General features: G+C 48.5%; 1 protein-coding gene across 17 annotated transcripts in view; it reads right to left on the bottom strand.

The window, feature by feature from the left end:
• Positions 1 to 12,672, bottom strand: part of TACC2 (transforming acidic coiled-coil containing protein 2) — a 229,179-nt gene that overhangs the window by 50,552 nt on the left and 165,955 nt on the right. The gene's annotated exons all lie outside the window — the stretch shown is intronic.

Genomic DNA, 12,672 nt, shown 5'->3' with positions numbered 1-12,672 from the left:
GAAGAATGAGGTTTCCCCAAACCACTCGGCAAACTATGTGCCCCGCCGGCCGGAAGGCAACTCCTCACCAGAGGCCTGCCACATTTGCTCAAAATACCCGGTGGTCCACACTCCAGGCCTGGCACCCCACCCCCACCCCCACCCCATGACTCTCAGCTCAGATATTTTAAACAGACCACAATGCTGATTTATTCATTTACAATGAAGAAGTTAATTATCCAGAGGGCGGACACTTAATGATTGCTGGTCCGCACAAACTGTCCTGGCAGGCAAGCCAGGTTGGGGCGGTACATTAAGGGGTGAGGTCGGGGAGGTACATTAAGGGGTGATGCAGTGAACATGGAATGTGCTCCTTCTGCTGAGCTCCTGGCAAGGGTCAAAGGACCAGAACCTTGGGGGATGGTGCGTCTTCTAAACAGCATCAGCCGGCACTCTGCCACTGAGGCACCATCACACTGCCCCCCTTCAGAGAATCTACATCGAGGTTTTTATAACTCGTGTGTCGGTGACTCAGGTCATCAGTGCCAGGCGTCCTCCTCCCCAAGGACCTCCAGGGACTTGGGGGTGAACAGAAACCTCAGCGCTGCTTTTGATGGGATCCAGAGGGCCCAAGCCTGGGAACTATTAGATTTCAAACGTAAATTCCAAATCCCTGCAAAACAAAGGGGCAACACCAACTTCACAAAGACACATTGATATTAAAGGATAGCTTTTGTCTATGGAGAGAATTTAAGAGCCACATTTTGACAACAACAGATGTGGATACCTGAAGTTCTGCAGAGCCTGTTAACTGGTATGGAAAACACAAGGAGGTTACACAGCTGAGCATCGAAGAGGAGCAGAGGACTCGCATCAGCCGGGTGGGCCCTGGCTATCGTCCAGGGAGCCCGGCCCTCTCACCCTGGTTCCCAGCACTCCGAGCATCAGGGATAATGTCGATGGTTCACACAGAATCCACTTGCCTCTTTCTGGAGCTTCCCTGAAGTGCAGAGAGACTGGAGTCCCCGGTGCTGGTCATGGCTGCCCACACCCACCGGGCCCATTCCACTGGGGACCATATTTGCCAGGATGCAAAAGCCATCTCCACCGAGGAACAGCTTCTGTCCTCCAAATCCCCAACCCTAACTTCCTTGTTGGAATCAAGAGGATCTAAATCTCTCTAAAAGTGCAAAAAAGTTAGCTGCACCACCAGGCCACGGATGCTGCAAGCTTCTCCAGTGTTGTAAGTCGTCCTGTTCGAGCAGAGATGCAGAGGGAGAAGCTGTGTGCTTTTCCAGGCTTCTGCATCCCCCAGCGCTGGCGCTGTGTGGCTGTGGAGCACAAAGGGCCCCTGCTCTTTTGCAACGGCACAAGCAAGCAAACAGGGAGCGCCGGGTGCTCTTAGGTTCTAGGAGCTGAATTCCAATGAGGTCTTCGCTGCTGCAGCTGCCTCGGCGTGCACACCTGCTCAGAAGGGACAAGCATTCTCCATCACTGTGTGTGTGCGCGTGCACATTCTTGGGGGTACAGCAAACCCTTTGTGGTGTGATGTCTGTTTACAATGAATTATTTCTGGGTCAAAACACCCAGGGCCACCATGGACCGTTAGAACGGCATTCACTTCCGGCACTGCCTGCCTTGTTTTCATATTTCCGCACCCTCTCCCAGGAGCAGAGCGCAAGTTAATTAGAGGAGGCGGATGGCAGCTTTTTTAATTAGCTCTTTTTCCCTGTGCAGTTTCCCAGAGGCTCAAAAACATTTCCAAGAGCAGGGATTTCTGCAGTCCACCCACAAAGAGTCTGTACATAAAAATAAAGCAGTATTTGGGAGTCCCAAATGCATTAAAACAATTTCCATCGGTTATTTGAATTTTTTTTCCCTGCAACAAGAAACTACAGTGCAAGAAATTATTCTGTTAAGGTGCCGCGTGCTTTCAAAACGAGAGAAAAGGAAATTAACTTAAACTGCCACAAATATGCATCAGAAAGAAAAACAAGCCACCAGTCTGCTAAAACATCCCTAAATATAGGAACAAATATTAACAGCCATATACATAAGCTATGATCACTGTATAAGCAAATATGTAAATTCCTGCAAATACACGCACTTAGTGCAAACAGACAGCTCTCAATGGTCGGGCATTAAATATGGTGACTTCAATTCCCAGCATGAAAATCACCGCCAGATACCCTGGTACCTGCATGGTAACAGCCACCATCTGCTGAACATTTTATTATGTGTCAGGCATTGTAACAGGCCCACTTATATGGTTATATGAAATCTTCGAAAAAAAAAAAAAATTCTGCCTGGTGGAGCACAGGCCCATTTTACAGATGAGATAACTATGGGTTAGGAAGGCAAATTACTTTGCCCGAGGCCATTTAGTTAGCGACTGATGGAAGCCAAGTCTCAAATCTAGACAGGTCTTCCTCTAAGATCTGAGCCCTTCTCACTATACCAGAAACATATGTTTCTAATGTATTTGGTAACAGAACTTTCTTCCAAATGAAATCTGACACGAAATTCCTATGCATAGAAAAGACAAAAGTGGTATCTCATCTCTTTTATCAGCTCAATAAATTCTTATTATCAAATTTACCATGGGGGGGGCAATTAAACTGTTTTGATGAACTTGAAGATCTGGCACTGGGGGCTGGGGGTGCCAGTGGCAGCTTGTATCTGTTGATTTCTCTCCTGGATGCACATTATCTGGAAAATGTATGACGCACAGAGACATTACAGACAACTGTTTAACAGCTTGCCCCGTGATGGTGCTTTATTCTGTGACTAGGCCGGATGGCCAGGGAGGCACCAGGTAACGTGCTGGTGGCACCCAGAACCAAGCAGAATGGCGCGTACAAAAGCGCAGGAAGATGGAGACCCTTAACCCCAAGTGCCAACGGGCTGTGCTAGCCATAACCCAAACTGCCAAGCCCCAGCTACAAGATTTTTCCAATTGAAATTCAGACTCTCTGTAGAGCTCTGGAGTTCCACACAGCACAGCTTGAAAACCACTGCCCCACACAATGCTGACAGCAGTCCCTCCGTGGATGACACTTTGCCAAAACAGAAACTCCATAGAAACTGCCCCAAAAGAAGGGTGCAAGTGATTGGCAACAAGTAGAACTTAAGAACACTTTCCCTATAATTTTGGTTTGGTTTAAATATCTTCTTGGTTTCCTTTTATGAACTACAACAAAATAGTAGAAGATCAGTACCCACACACAAATATGTATATGCGTATATATAACGAAATACACACATGCATGTATATGCATATATGTATGTGTGAATATGTGTGTCAATAAATAGAACATGGGTATCTTTTAATAAAGAGGCACTATCAATGTAGTTTGCTAATATATCATTACTGAGTTGCATTTTGCTCAAGTTTTACTGGAGAGAATTCAAGGGCTTGGGATCATAACTTACTACCCCAGCCAAATAAGTTTCCAAATGAAATTCAGAGACCACAGAATCTTCCACCTTTGAAGCTGGGAGAAAACGTAGAGATTATATCATACTCCAAACACATTTAACTCATGTTTTAACCTGAGGAAACTGAGGCCTGAGAGCAGAAGTGACTGGCCCATTGGTGGCAGAGTCACAGCTAGAACTTGGAAATTCCAGGTCCAATATTCCATAGAACTTCACTAAGCACTGCCTCTAAAATAAGAGAGCTACCCCCAACTGCCCCCACACCCTCCCCACCATCAATAATAAAAAAACCACAAAACAATTCCACCCTGGAATGCTTCTGAAAACTTAAAAGTCACGTGCTTGTCAAGAAGTAGTTAGTTCTTAAGCACCGCTAAAGGGGATGGGGAAATGCACCTATATTTCTAGATCAGTTCCCAGAATGAAGGTGGCCCTTGGGACAGAGGGTCCTGCAGTGAGGTTCTTCCCAGGACTTAGGCCCTCACACTGGGCTCCCGGTGGGAACGGATAACCCGAGGAAGACGTGCTCTGAGGTCAGGCATTTCTCCCTGGAGTGAGCGCCCCTTGTCCCACCACTTTTCCCTTTGAAGGCCAAGCCCCGGGAAAGGCAACAGTCCTGGCCGAAAGCCCTGCATCCCAGAAGATCAGCTGGCATTGTCCAGGCCAAAGGACCATCAGGCGTCCCTGGACAGAGAGGCAGGCCTCCCAGAATCAAAACCGAGCTCTTGGCGAGTCAGACTGTCCCATTCATCTCTGCATCTCAGCACCTTGTGAGTAAGAGTCAGATGAATTTGTGAGCATGTCCTGGATACTAGATCCTATTCACCAAAATACACAGACTTTATAAAAAAATAAAGAATGATGACTTCAGACAACCTTGTCAATAAAAACTGCCTCCACCCCAACACACAGACACATGCACACACCTCACATGCCCACACACACGTACACCCTCACACACTCATTCACTTCCCTTCTGCCTAAGACAACTTGATGAGACCAGTAATTTTTAGGGGCTGATTGAACAGGGTCTTTAACTTGCTCATCCTGGATACAGAACAGGAATTTGCCCTGTATTATCACTACTTGATATTTAGGTAAAGGGAGAACATGAGTTCAGCACAACCAAATGCAGAGACCCAGCCTTGGACTGTCCAGTGACTGAGCACAAAGCCAGCTCCTGCAAGCCAGGCTGCTAGAATTGTCAGGCTGACACCCTATTCTAGTGAGGTCGACCAGGGCAAATCAAAGCAGATGACGGCATAAACAGTCATCCCAAGACTCCCAGCACCCAGAGGACACTGGATCCTATTTTCTGATTCAAGTAGCTCTCACCAGATGGCCACATTAAGAGATGTCATCCCAGCCCAAAGGGACAGTGGCTCTCCCCATCAGAAAGAAGTGGCATGGTAAAGGGGGGAAAGCACAGATGGAGGCGTCCAGCTGACCTGGTTATGGCCAGGTATAAATCAAGCATGGTTTTAAGAAACAGGAACCAACTCTGGATAATCTAAAGCAAAAAAAGAATTGTTAAAAGGCCACGGGGGCTGAGGAACCAGGCTGGAAAAGACAGGACCGCAGGCATACCAGGCCTCCAAACAGTTTAGGATATTTCAGCACTCAGCTTTAAATTTCAGGAAGGGAGTCGTCTGAGTGGGATGCCCATGTCTTAGCTAGAAGAGGGTAGGAAACCTTAATAAACAAGCAACCCACCCAGACCAAATGGAGTGGGGAAGAGAAAATCGCCCGGAAGCAAATCAGGAAGTGGACTGGGTGCTAGGTACCCACCAACCATGAATGGCCACCGCAGTATCCCTCCCAGCTGTGTCACTCACTCCCTAACTGTGGGACCTTGGACAGGCCACTGGACCTCTTTGGTGTCCGGATTACTTGCCTGTTAGACAGGGCTAACGAACTGCAAGGATAATGCCTCCCTCTTGTTACTGCAGCTCTGGCTCTACCCTCCAAGCACCATCAATTTTGGGAAATGTAATCTGCTAGCAAGCCATCAAGTCTGCTATTTTATTTGGTCCAAGCCACTGAGTTGGGCATGCAAGAGAAACTGGTTGTACACAAAGTGAAGGGACTGCTTTCCTCCAGGTTGTCCGTGGACAGAGGTGTATCCTAGAAAACGTGGGTACTCTTAGAGTCCACTGACCTTGACTTCACCCTTTCTGCAAAGTGTGCCCATCCACAGACTTCTGGGATGAGGACTGTTTCTGGAATGAAGGAGGCTTGTTGTGGCACTGTGCATGGGTGGGTGTGCACATGTGGGCCCACAGAAGCAGACACCCCACCTGGTTTTGAAAAAGGTTTATGTGCAGCAACACCAACCACCTAGCCCAAGAGAAGTGACACTCTAGTAGCCAAGGGCACGTGCCCACAGCACCAGCTCCCCAGGCTTAGTAGGCAAGTGATTTATAACTGGAAAGAGGCCAGACTGTGAATCAAGTCTCAGGAGAAATAAAAACGGGACTCAACTACCCTTTTATTTCTTTGCCTTCATGCATGATATCCCTCAAATCCTACTCTTTGTAGTTGAACTCCTCGCTGAGAACTTAAAATTGCCATCTCTACTTTAAATTCAAATCCTTAAAAATCTAACTGGAAAGAAGGTATTGATGATGTTAGCCAAAAAAAGAGACTATAACACATTGAATTCAGGTAGGCATAGCTGTCTAATGGCCACTAACAGCTGGTCATTAAATCCTTTTATATTTCCAACAGAGAACATCAGTAACTCTTACTTGGCCAGAAGCCACATCACAAGCCAACAGGTCTCCTTGCCCGCCTGAGACACAACCAGGACCCAAGGTCACACACGCACTTCTCTATCTACCAAGTTCCAGGGCACAGACTTTGCATTAACTTCCCCACACTTCTCAAAGGCCTTCTCCTGACGCTTACTTATCCTTCTGTTACACCCTATTCTAACAGATTTGGTGTCTGGTTTCTGAATGCAAAACAAATGAGAAGGGGCAGGGTGACAGTAGAGAGAGACATACAGACAGCATCTGAAAAGACTAAGTGGTGGATGGGCTCAAAAAACCTTAACAGAGGATGTGAGAACTCAAAAGAGCAGTAACGCCTGCTCACCTGTCTAAAGACCCAGGGCTTCCGCCAGCACCTGACAAGTAACAGACCCTCTGGGCCACACAGCTGTTGACAAGTGGTGGGTTTATGTGTACAGGCCAGAGATGTGCTTATGCACGTTTACATAACATACAGAGTTGCCTAGAGACAGAAATACATAGGCAAACATCTATGTGTCATTCTCATGACCTGAAAAAGATATATTTGAAAATGGGTACCAGAGGACAGGTGGCCTTGGTACAGGGAAGGACGGAGCTCTTGAAGGCAGAGCCCACTCCTGCTGCTGTGGACGTGGGACTTTGCCAAGTCAGTTCAACAAGGTCTCCCAAATCTCATCTAGGTATAAGACACAAGGAATGGGACAAGCCTGGATCTGATTAACTGGATTATGTCCAGGGTGGCAAGAATATAATGAAAAGAGACAATAAGGAGTATAGAGAATGCAGTGGTGGGAGAGGAACGTGGCCTCCATACTGCATGGTCCAGACAGCAAAACACACTGGTGGGGGACAGGGCTCCCAGGCTCTTCCTGCAGAGGTGTAGCAGGAAGCATCCATCCTGCATGCGTGGCTCACATTCCATACTCCCCAACATCCTTCTGATTTCAAGTGTTGTTTCCCATGCAGGAACCAGGGGCCAGGACAGGGGTGCCCCAGCCAGACAACTTAACCCAACAGTCTCTCGCCTCTGCTAACGCTTCACAGTTGGTTCCTTGGAGGTTCCTCATCCATACTCTCAGATCCCCACAACAGGTAAAGCACGTGGGTAGCAACCCTTGAGGATTTCGGCAAGCCCTAGCATCTGCCATCTGCTGGGCACCTGAGCAGGTGAACCAGACATAAGCATCCTGCTCTTGGGAAGCCTGGGTCCTCCTGGGTTCTGAGGATGAGAACCCAGAGCTGTGTAGGTGGAGACTTGCCCGAGGGTTCAGACGTGAACGTGCGCCTTCGGGTGCTTGTCCTGGCCTAGGTGCCTTCTTTGGCGCCCTGGAGGCTCCTGTGCGTGACCACATCGGAGAAACGTCTGCAAGTCCATCTTGAACATGTTTGGGTGTCAGAGCTTTCCCAGTCATGCTCCCTTTCAGGGGAACTGATCAGATGGCGATCGCGCACCTGAATCCTGGCTGCCCCGCAGGCTGCAGAGCAGGCCAGCCTGGGTCCCCAGCCACTCTCGCCCCCTCACCCTTTCCTTCAGCTATGTCTTAACCCCTTTCCCCACTGGGGGTCCAGCCCAGCAGATTCCTCAACATTGGCCTGAGATTCCTGGAAAATGCAGGGAGTGATGTGGGGAGGTTGGGACCACACAGACCTCTGGGGTCCACCAAGTGGCCCCTGCAGAAGTCATGGGTCAGCCCCTGGATCGCTATCCTCACTGGTTTGCATCCTGGGTAAAGGGCAATCTCATCATGGGGTCAAGGGAAAAGGAGGGCAGGGTCAAAGGTCAGCCCTAGAGGACTAACCTCAGAGTGGGCTCTTTCTAAGAGAGGCTGTCGGATTTCAGCTCTGCAGAGAGCAAGGCCAGAATCCGGGTTCCCAAATGCTTCACAACTAACACGCCCTCACCTAGGCCTGTCTCTCCCTTTCTGTGTGTATCGTTCTTTGTCTCTCTCTTTTTGAGTCTCTCTCCGCTTCCCCCACTCTCTGTTTTCCTTTCCCTCTCCAAACCTGTACCCCTCTTTCCATCTCTCTAGCTCTCTGTAGGCCCCTCCACGTCCCCACAGCTCCATCTAGCACAAGTTGAGGCCCCCCTGCCCGTGTGAACCCGCACCTTCCATCAATAGTGAAAGCGCCAGTTTTTCGACTTTATCATTCATCATTTACAACCGTGCCTTTAAAGAGGCCCCTTTACAGCCTCGCAGGTCACTGATCTCAACCGGGAGGGGAGTGAGGGCGCCTGCTGCACGACACTGCCTGTGTGGCCCCACCAGTCCCACGCTGCCCATCCCTGAGCCACGCTGAGAAACCACTGCTTTTAACAAATACAGATTCACCTTAAATGTACACGTCAATCAGTTCCCTAAACCCTGAGCAGCCAAAGAACGCGGCGAGCTGCTGGGGAGGAGCAGAGCAGCTGGAATCCTAACCAGAGAGCCCACCTTCCCTGCTGGGGCAGCGGTACCCAGGTGGGTGCCTGCAGAGGGCCAGGGTCAGTGCTCAGCATTGGTGCTATTTCACTTATCTGGAAATTGGTAATTCTCTGTCCAGAGTAGCTGCTCCACCAATCCCTCCGCAGGCAGCAGCTCTCCGCTAATCAGAGAGACAATTCTCCAACAATCACTCTTTCCACCTTGCAGGAGAAACAGCGACTTGTGGCTTGCTGTGTCTGGCAATGAGTCTCAATCATGATTTTGTACAGAAAAACAAATCTGCTCTCGGGGTGGGGTGGCCAAGATACTGGAGTAAAAAGTCTTAACTGCAGAAAAATTTAAAAACCCATCTTCTCCCACAGCACCTTTGTATAGTAAGAGTGAGAGTGCGCCTTTTTCTCTGAGCTCTTTATCATGATAAACAGAAAGGAAAGGGACGGGTCGTAAACAGCACACTAATTGTAGGGAAGCGAGTACTCCATTGCTCCTTGAAAACTGTGCTTTTCTCTTAAGGCGCTGCCTGCTTCTGTATATTTTCACACCATTCTCTCATACATAATGCAGCAATGTCAACTCAGTCTTTGACCTACTTGTTAAAAATTCTTAACTGAGAACATACAAGTTAAAGCACCTTCTTGCATAATATTTGAATTATATGATTTTGGCAAGCTGTAGAAGAAAACAACACGGTATTCATCAAATATAAATTGAGTATCAGACAGATCCAGTTCTGAATTAGTGCTCCGCCTCCTGTGACGAGGGCACCTTTGGACAGGTTCCCTAACATCTCCGGCCTCAGTTTCCTTGACTGTGCAATGGGACTATCACATCTGACCACACGGGGTGGCCTTGAGGACCACTGAGGTCACAGCTGTACAGTGCCTTCCATGCACAGTGCCAGGCACTTAAAAGGCATTTAGTGGCGGGCCGCGGTGGCTCAGCGGGCAAGAGTGCTTGCCTGCCATGCCGGAGGACCCCGGTTCGATTCCCGGCCCCAGCCCATGTAAAAAACAAACAAACAAACAAAATATAATAAAACAAGAAAATGTTTAAAGATGTTTCCCTTTCTTCCTTCCTTCCATCCTTCCTTCCTTCTCTCTGTCTTTCCTTCCCTTCCTCCCTCTCTCTTAAAAAAAAAAAAAAAAAAAAGGCATTTAGTTTCTCCAGTCCTTAAACTCTTAAAATGCTACAACTGAAATTATTACACCCTTCACCTAAACATCTTAGAAACACAAAGCATAGCCTTGCTCTCATTTTCTCTAAGCCCCCTATAGTTGGGGGACAGTTGTTCCAATAATTCACCCAGAGTGATTTTCTTGCTCTTCCCACGTGCACAACACCCCTCCTCCCTCTCTCTCTCCTCTTACACACACACACACACACACACACACACACACACATATTATTAAAATGGCTGTGGGTGAGGAATTGTAAAATTAAGCAATAAATTCACTCAAAAGTTTACTGAATTAATTCACAGCCACTGAGAGGGAAATCATAATCAGCAAAATAGAAGTGCGGACACTCTTTATTCCAGGCTCTGGAAGGTGCTTGGGTTTTTTTCCGCTTGCATTCCCTGCCAGGGAAGGCTTCTCGGAGGTGGCGTTTGAGTGGAGACATGAACAAAGAAGGAAGTGGCCATCACGGGGCCAACGGAAGAGATCCCAGGAGAAGAGAACCCAAGATCAAGAACCCTGAGGTGGAGAGAGCTTGACAAGAGCAAGGAGTGGGCTTAAGGCAGATGGGGAGAGCAAAGCTGGCCAGTAAGGGAGAGGCGGGGGAGGCCAGGCCACGTGGGGCTTGTCAGGTCAGTCCTGGTGAGGGGCCTGAAAGCCACGGGAGGGTCTCAGCCCAATTTTGTATTTTGTATTTTTAAAAGATGATTCCAGTACTACAAGGGGCAGCAGGGGCAGGCACGCAAGTGCGGTAACCAGCAGATCAGCGAGGGTGCTATCGCGCCATTCCAAAGAGGAAAGAGTCACGACGGAGTGGTGGTGATGGAATCAGGGAGCTGGGGCCAGATTCAAGGTGTGCGTGGGAGGGCAAGGCACGCGTGTCAAAGAAAGGGCTGACATTCCGGGGTGTGCCTTTTAAAAGACGCTAAAATCCACATCTATTTTGACTTGCATTTTGATTGACACAAGGAAGAAAACAGTATTCCTTAATTCCAAGAGAATCTGAATGTCTTTTATACAGGTTGATTTAATTATAACAAAAACATCAGTGCCACAATGAGGGGGTTAAACATGACGAGGTAGATAAGTAACCCCAGATTTCAATTACATATTAAAAGCTCCAGAGAATAAATGCAATTTTTCATATCAAACAAGTAACCACACATCACTGTGTCGAGGATAAAGGGTTTCAGGACAAAACAGGCTCTCAGGAGTTAAAACAGGCTCTCAGAAGTGACCTTCTTGTCAACAAACAACTCACAACTCGACTTTATGATGACAGAAACAATAAGTATAAACTTGGTAGCAGTCAACCTGGCTATTGTTTCCATCCTCCCTGCCTCCAAGCTCTAACTTATACACAGCTCCAGCCTTCCCCCTTATTTTCATGATAAGATGCTGAAGGCAAGCTCTGTGCTTTGTTTTGCAAATCTCTTGCATCAAAAGCTCAATGTTTTCCATCATCGCTGTTATTTAAAACTCGTGCTTCTAGTTTCTGCTTGAATGAACATAAACTGAATTAAATAATTTGGGACTTACCTCTCTTTTTCTTTATTAGTTGCAGGATGTGTCCATAGTTGGAGTAGAAGGAACACGGAAAGGCTTGAGGATTTTGCAAGGTTTGGGCTTAAGCAACTGGGTAAAGGGGTGGTGTTGCTGAACATGAACAGAGAAGGCAACAATTATGCCAAAAATAAGAAGGAAAAGCTCTGACCTGATATTTCCGCATCACTCTTCCTTCAGAGGCCAACGCCATGGGCGGCTCAGGAAAGAAGGGCCAGCTCGGTATTAGAATCCACGATGATAATTTCACCAAATCACCATTCCCTACCCTCTAAACTTATGTAACCAGAAGACTTAAAACAGACACCAGTGTTTGGAAAAGGGCATTTCCACCAAAGAATGCAAAAATGCCCAGGTAGAGAAAAACAAAACCCCATAAGTGCCATATCAAGACTGAGACCACACAAACCCGCCATGCCCATTGGAAGCTATGTTCACCACTGGACTTGGAAGTGGTGCTCCAGCTGGGGAGGGGAGGGGAGGGGAGGGGAGGGGGGGAGGGGAGGGGGGAGGGGAGGGGAGGGGAGGGGGGAGGGGAGGGGAGGGGAGGGAAGGGGGGAGGGGAGGGGAGGGGAGGGAAGGGGAGGAGAGGGGAGGGGAGGGGAGGGGAGGGGAGGGCAGGGGAGGGGAGTGTCATTCAGCAAGCAAACACCAAGGGGAAACACTCTTAACCCTTAACTGTGAATGGATACCTCTCCCTGAGGCATGACCGGAAGGGAGTCCACTCAGCCAATGACTATATCAAATGCTCTCCATCTCAGAACTTTCCAGGTCTAAACAAGAGAGCGCACAAAAAAACTGGCTTCCTGCCACCCGGACCTGGGTCCACATGGATGGTAACACGGCTCCTGGGACCTGACAAGGACATGGAATGCTCCTTCACCTCCTTGGGGAATTCAATGCTCCTACTCCCTCCCCCTCCCCCTCCAGGTCTGGGGCTTCCAGGGAGGCCCTGCAAGGCCCCGCCTAAGCCTGGTGTCTGGACATCCCCAAGTCCAGGCTGTTCCCCACTTCCTTCTTCCCCCAGCACTACCACACCTCCCTGCTGCTTAGAAAGCCTTTCGCCTTGGCCATCCACTCTCTGGACCATCCTTATGACTTTTTTTTTTTGCATGAGCAGGCACCAGGAACCGAACCCGAGTCTCCAGCATGGCAGGCGAGAACTCCACCTGCTGAGCCACCGTGGCCCACCCCCTTATGACTTTTTAAAAATCTTGCACACAGCCACGCGTTGTTCCTGAATTATATCTCCCCAACACAGTTGCCTTTCTCTTCGCTCCAGTCTCTCTCCTCGGCTCCTTTGATAACCAGAAGCAGTAGCTCCAATTTCGAAATTGC

This window comes from Tamandua tetradactyla, chromosome 13 (genome assembly GCF_023851605.1).
Source record: "Tamandua tetradactyla isolate mTamTet1 chromosome 13, mTamTet1.pri, whole genome shotgun sequence".
Lineage (NCBI taxonomy): Eukaryota > Metazoa > Chordata > Mammalia > Pilosa > Myrmecophagidae > Tamandua > Tamandua tetradactyla.
This window is presented reverse-complemented; position numbering and strand designations above follow the sequence as displayed.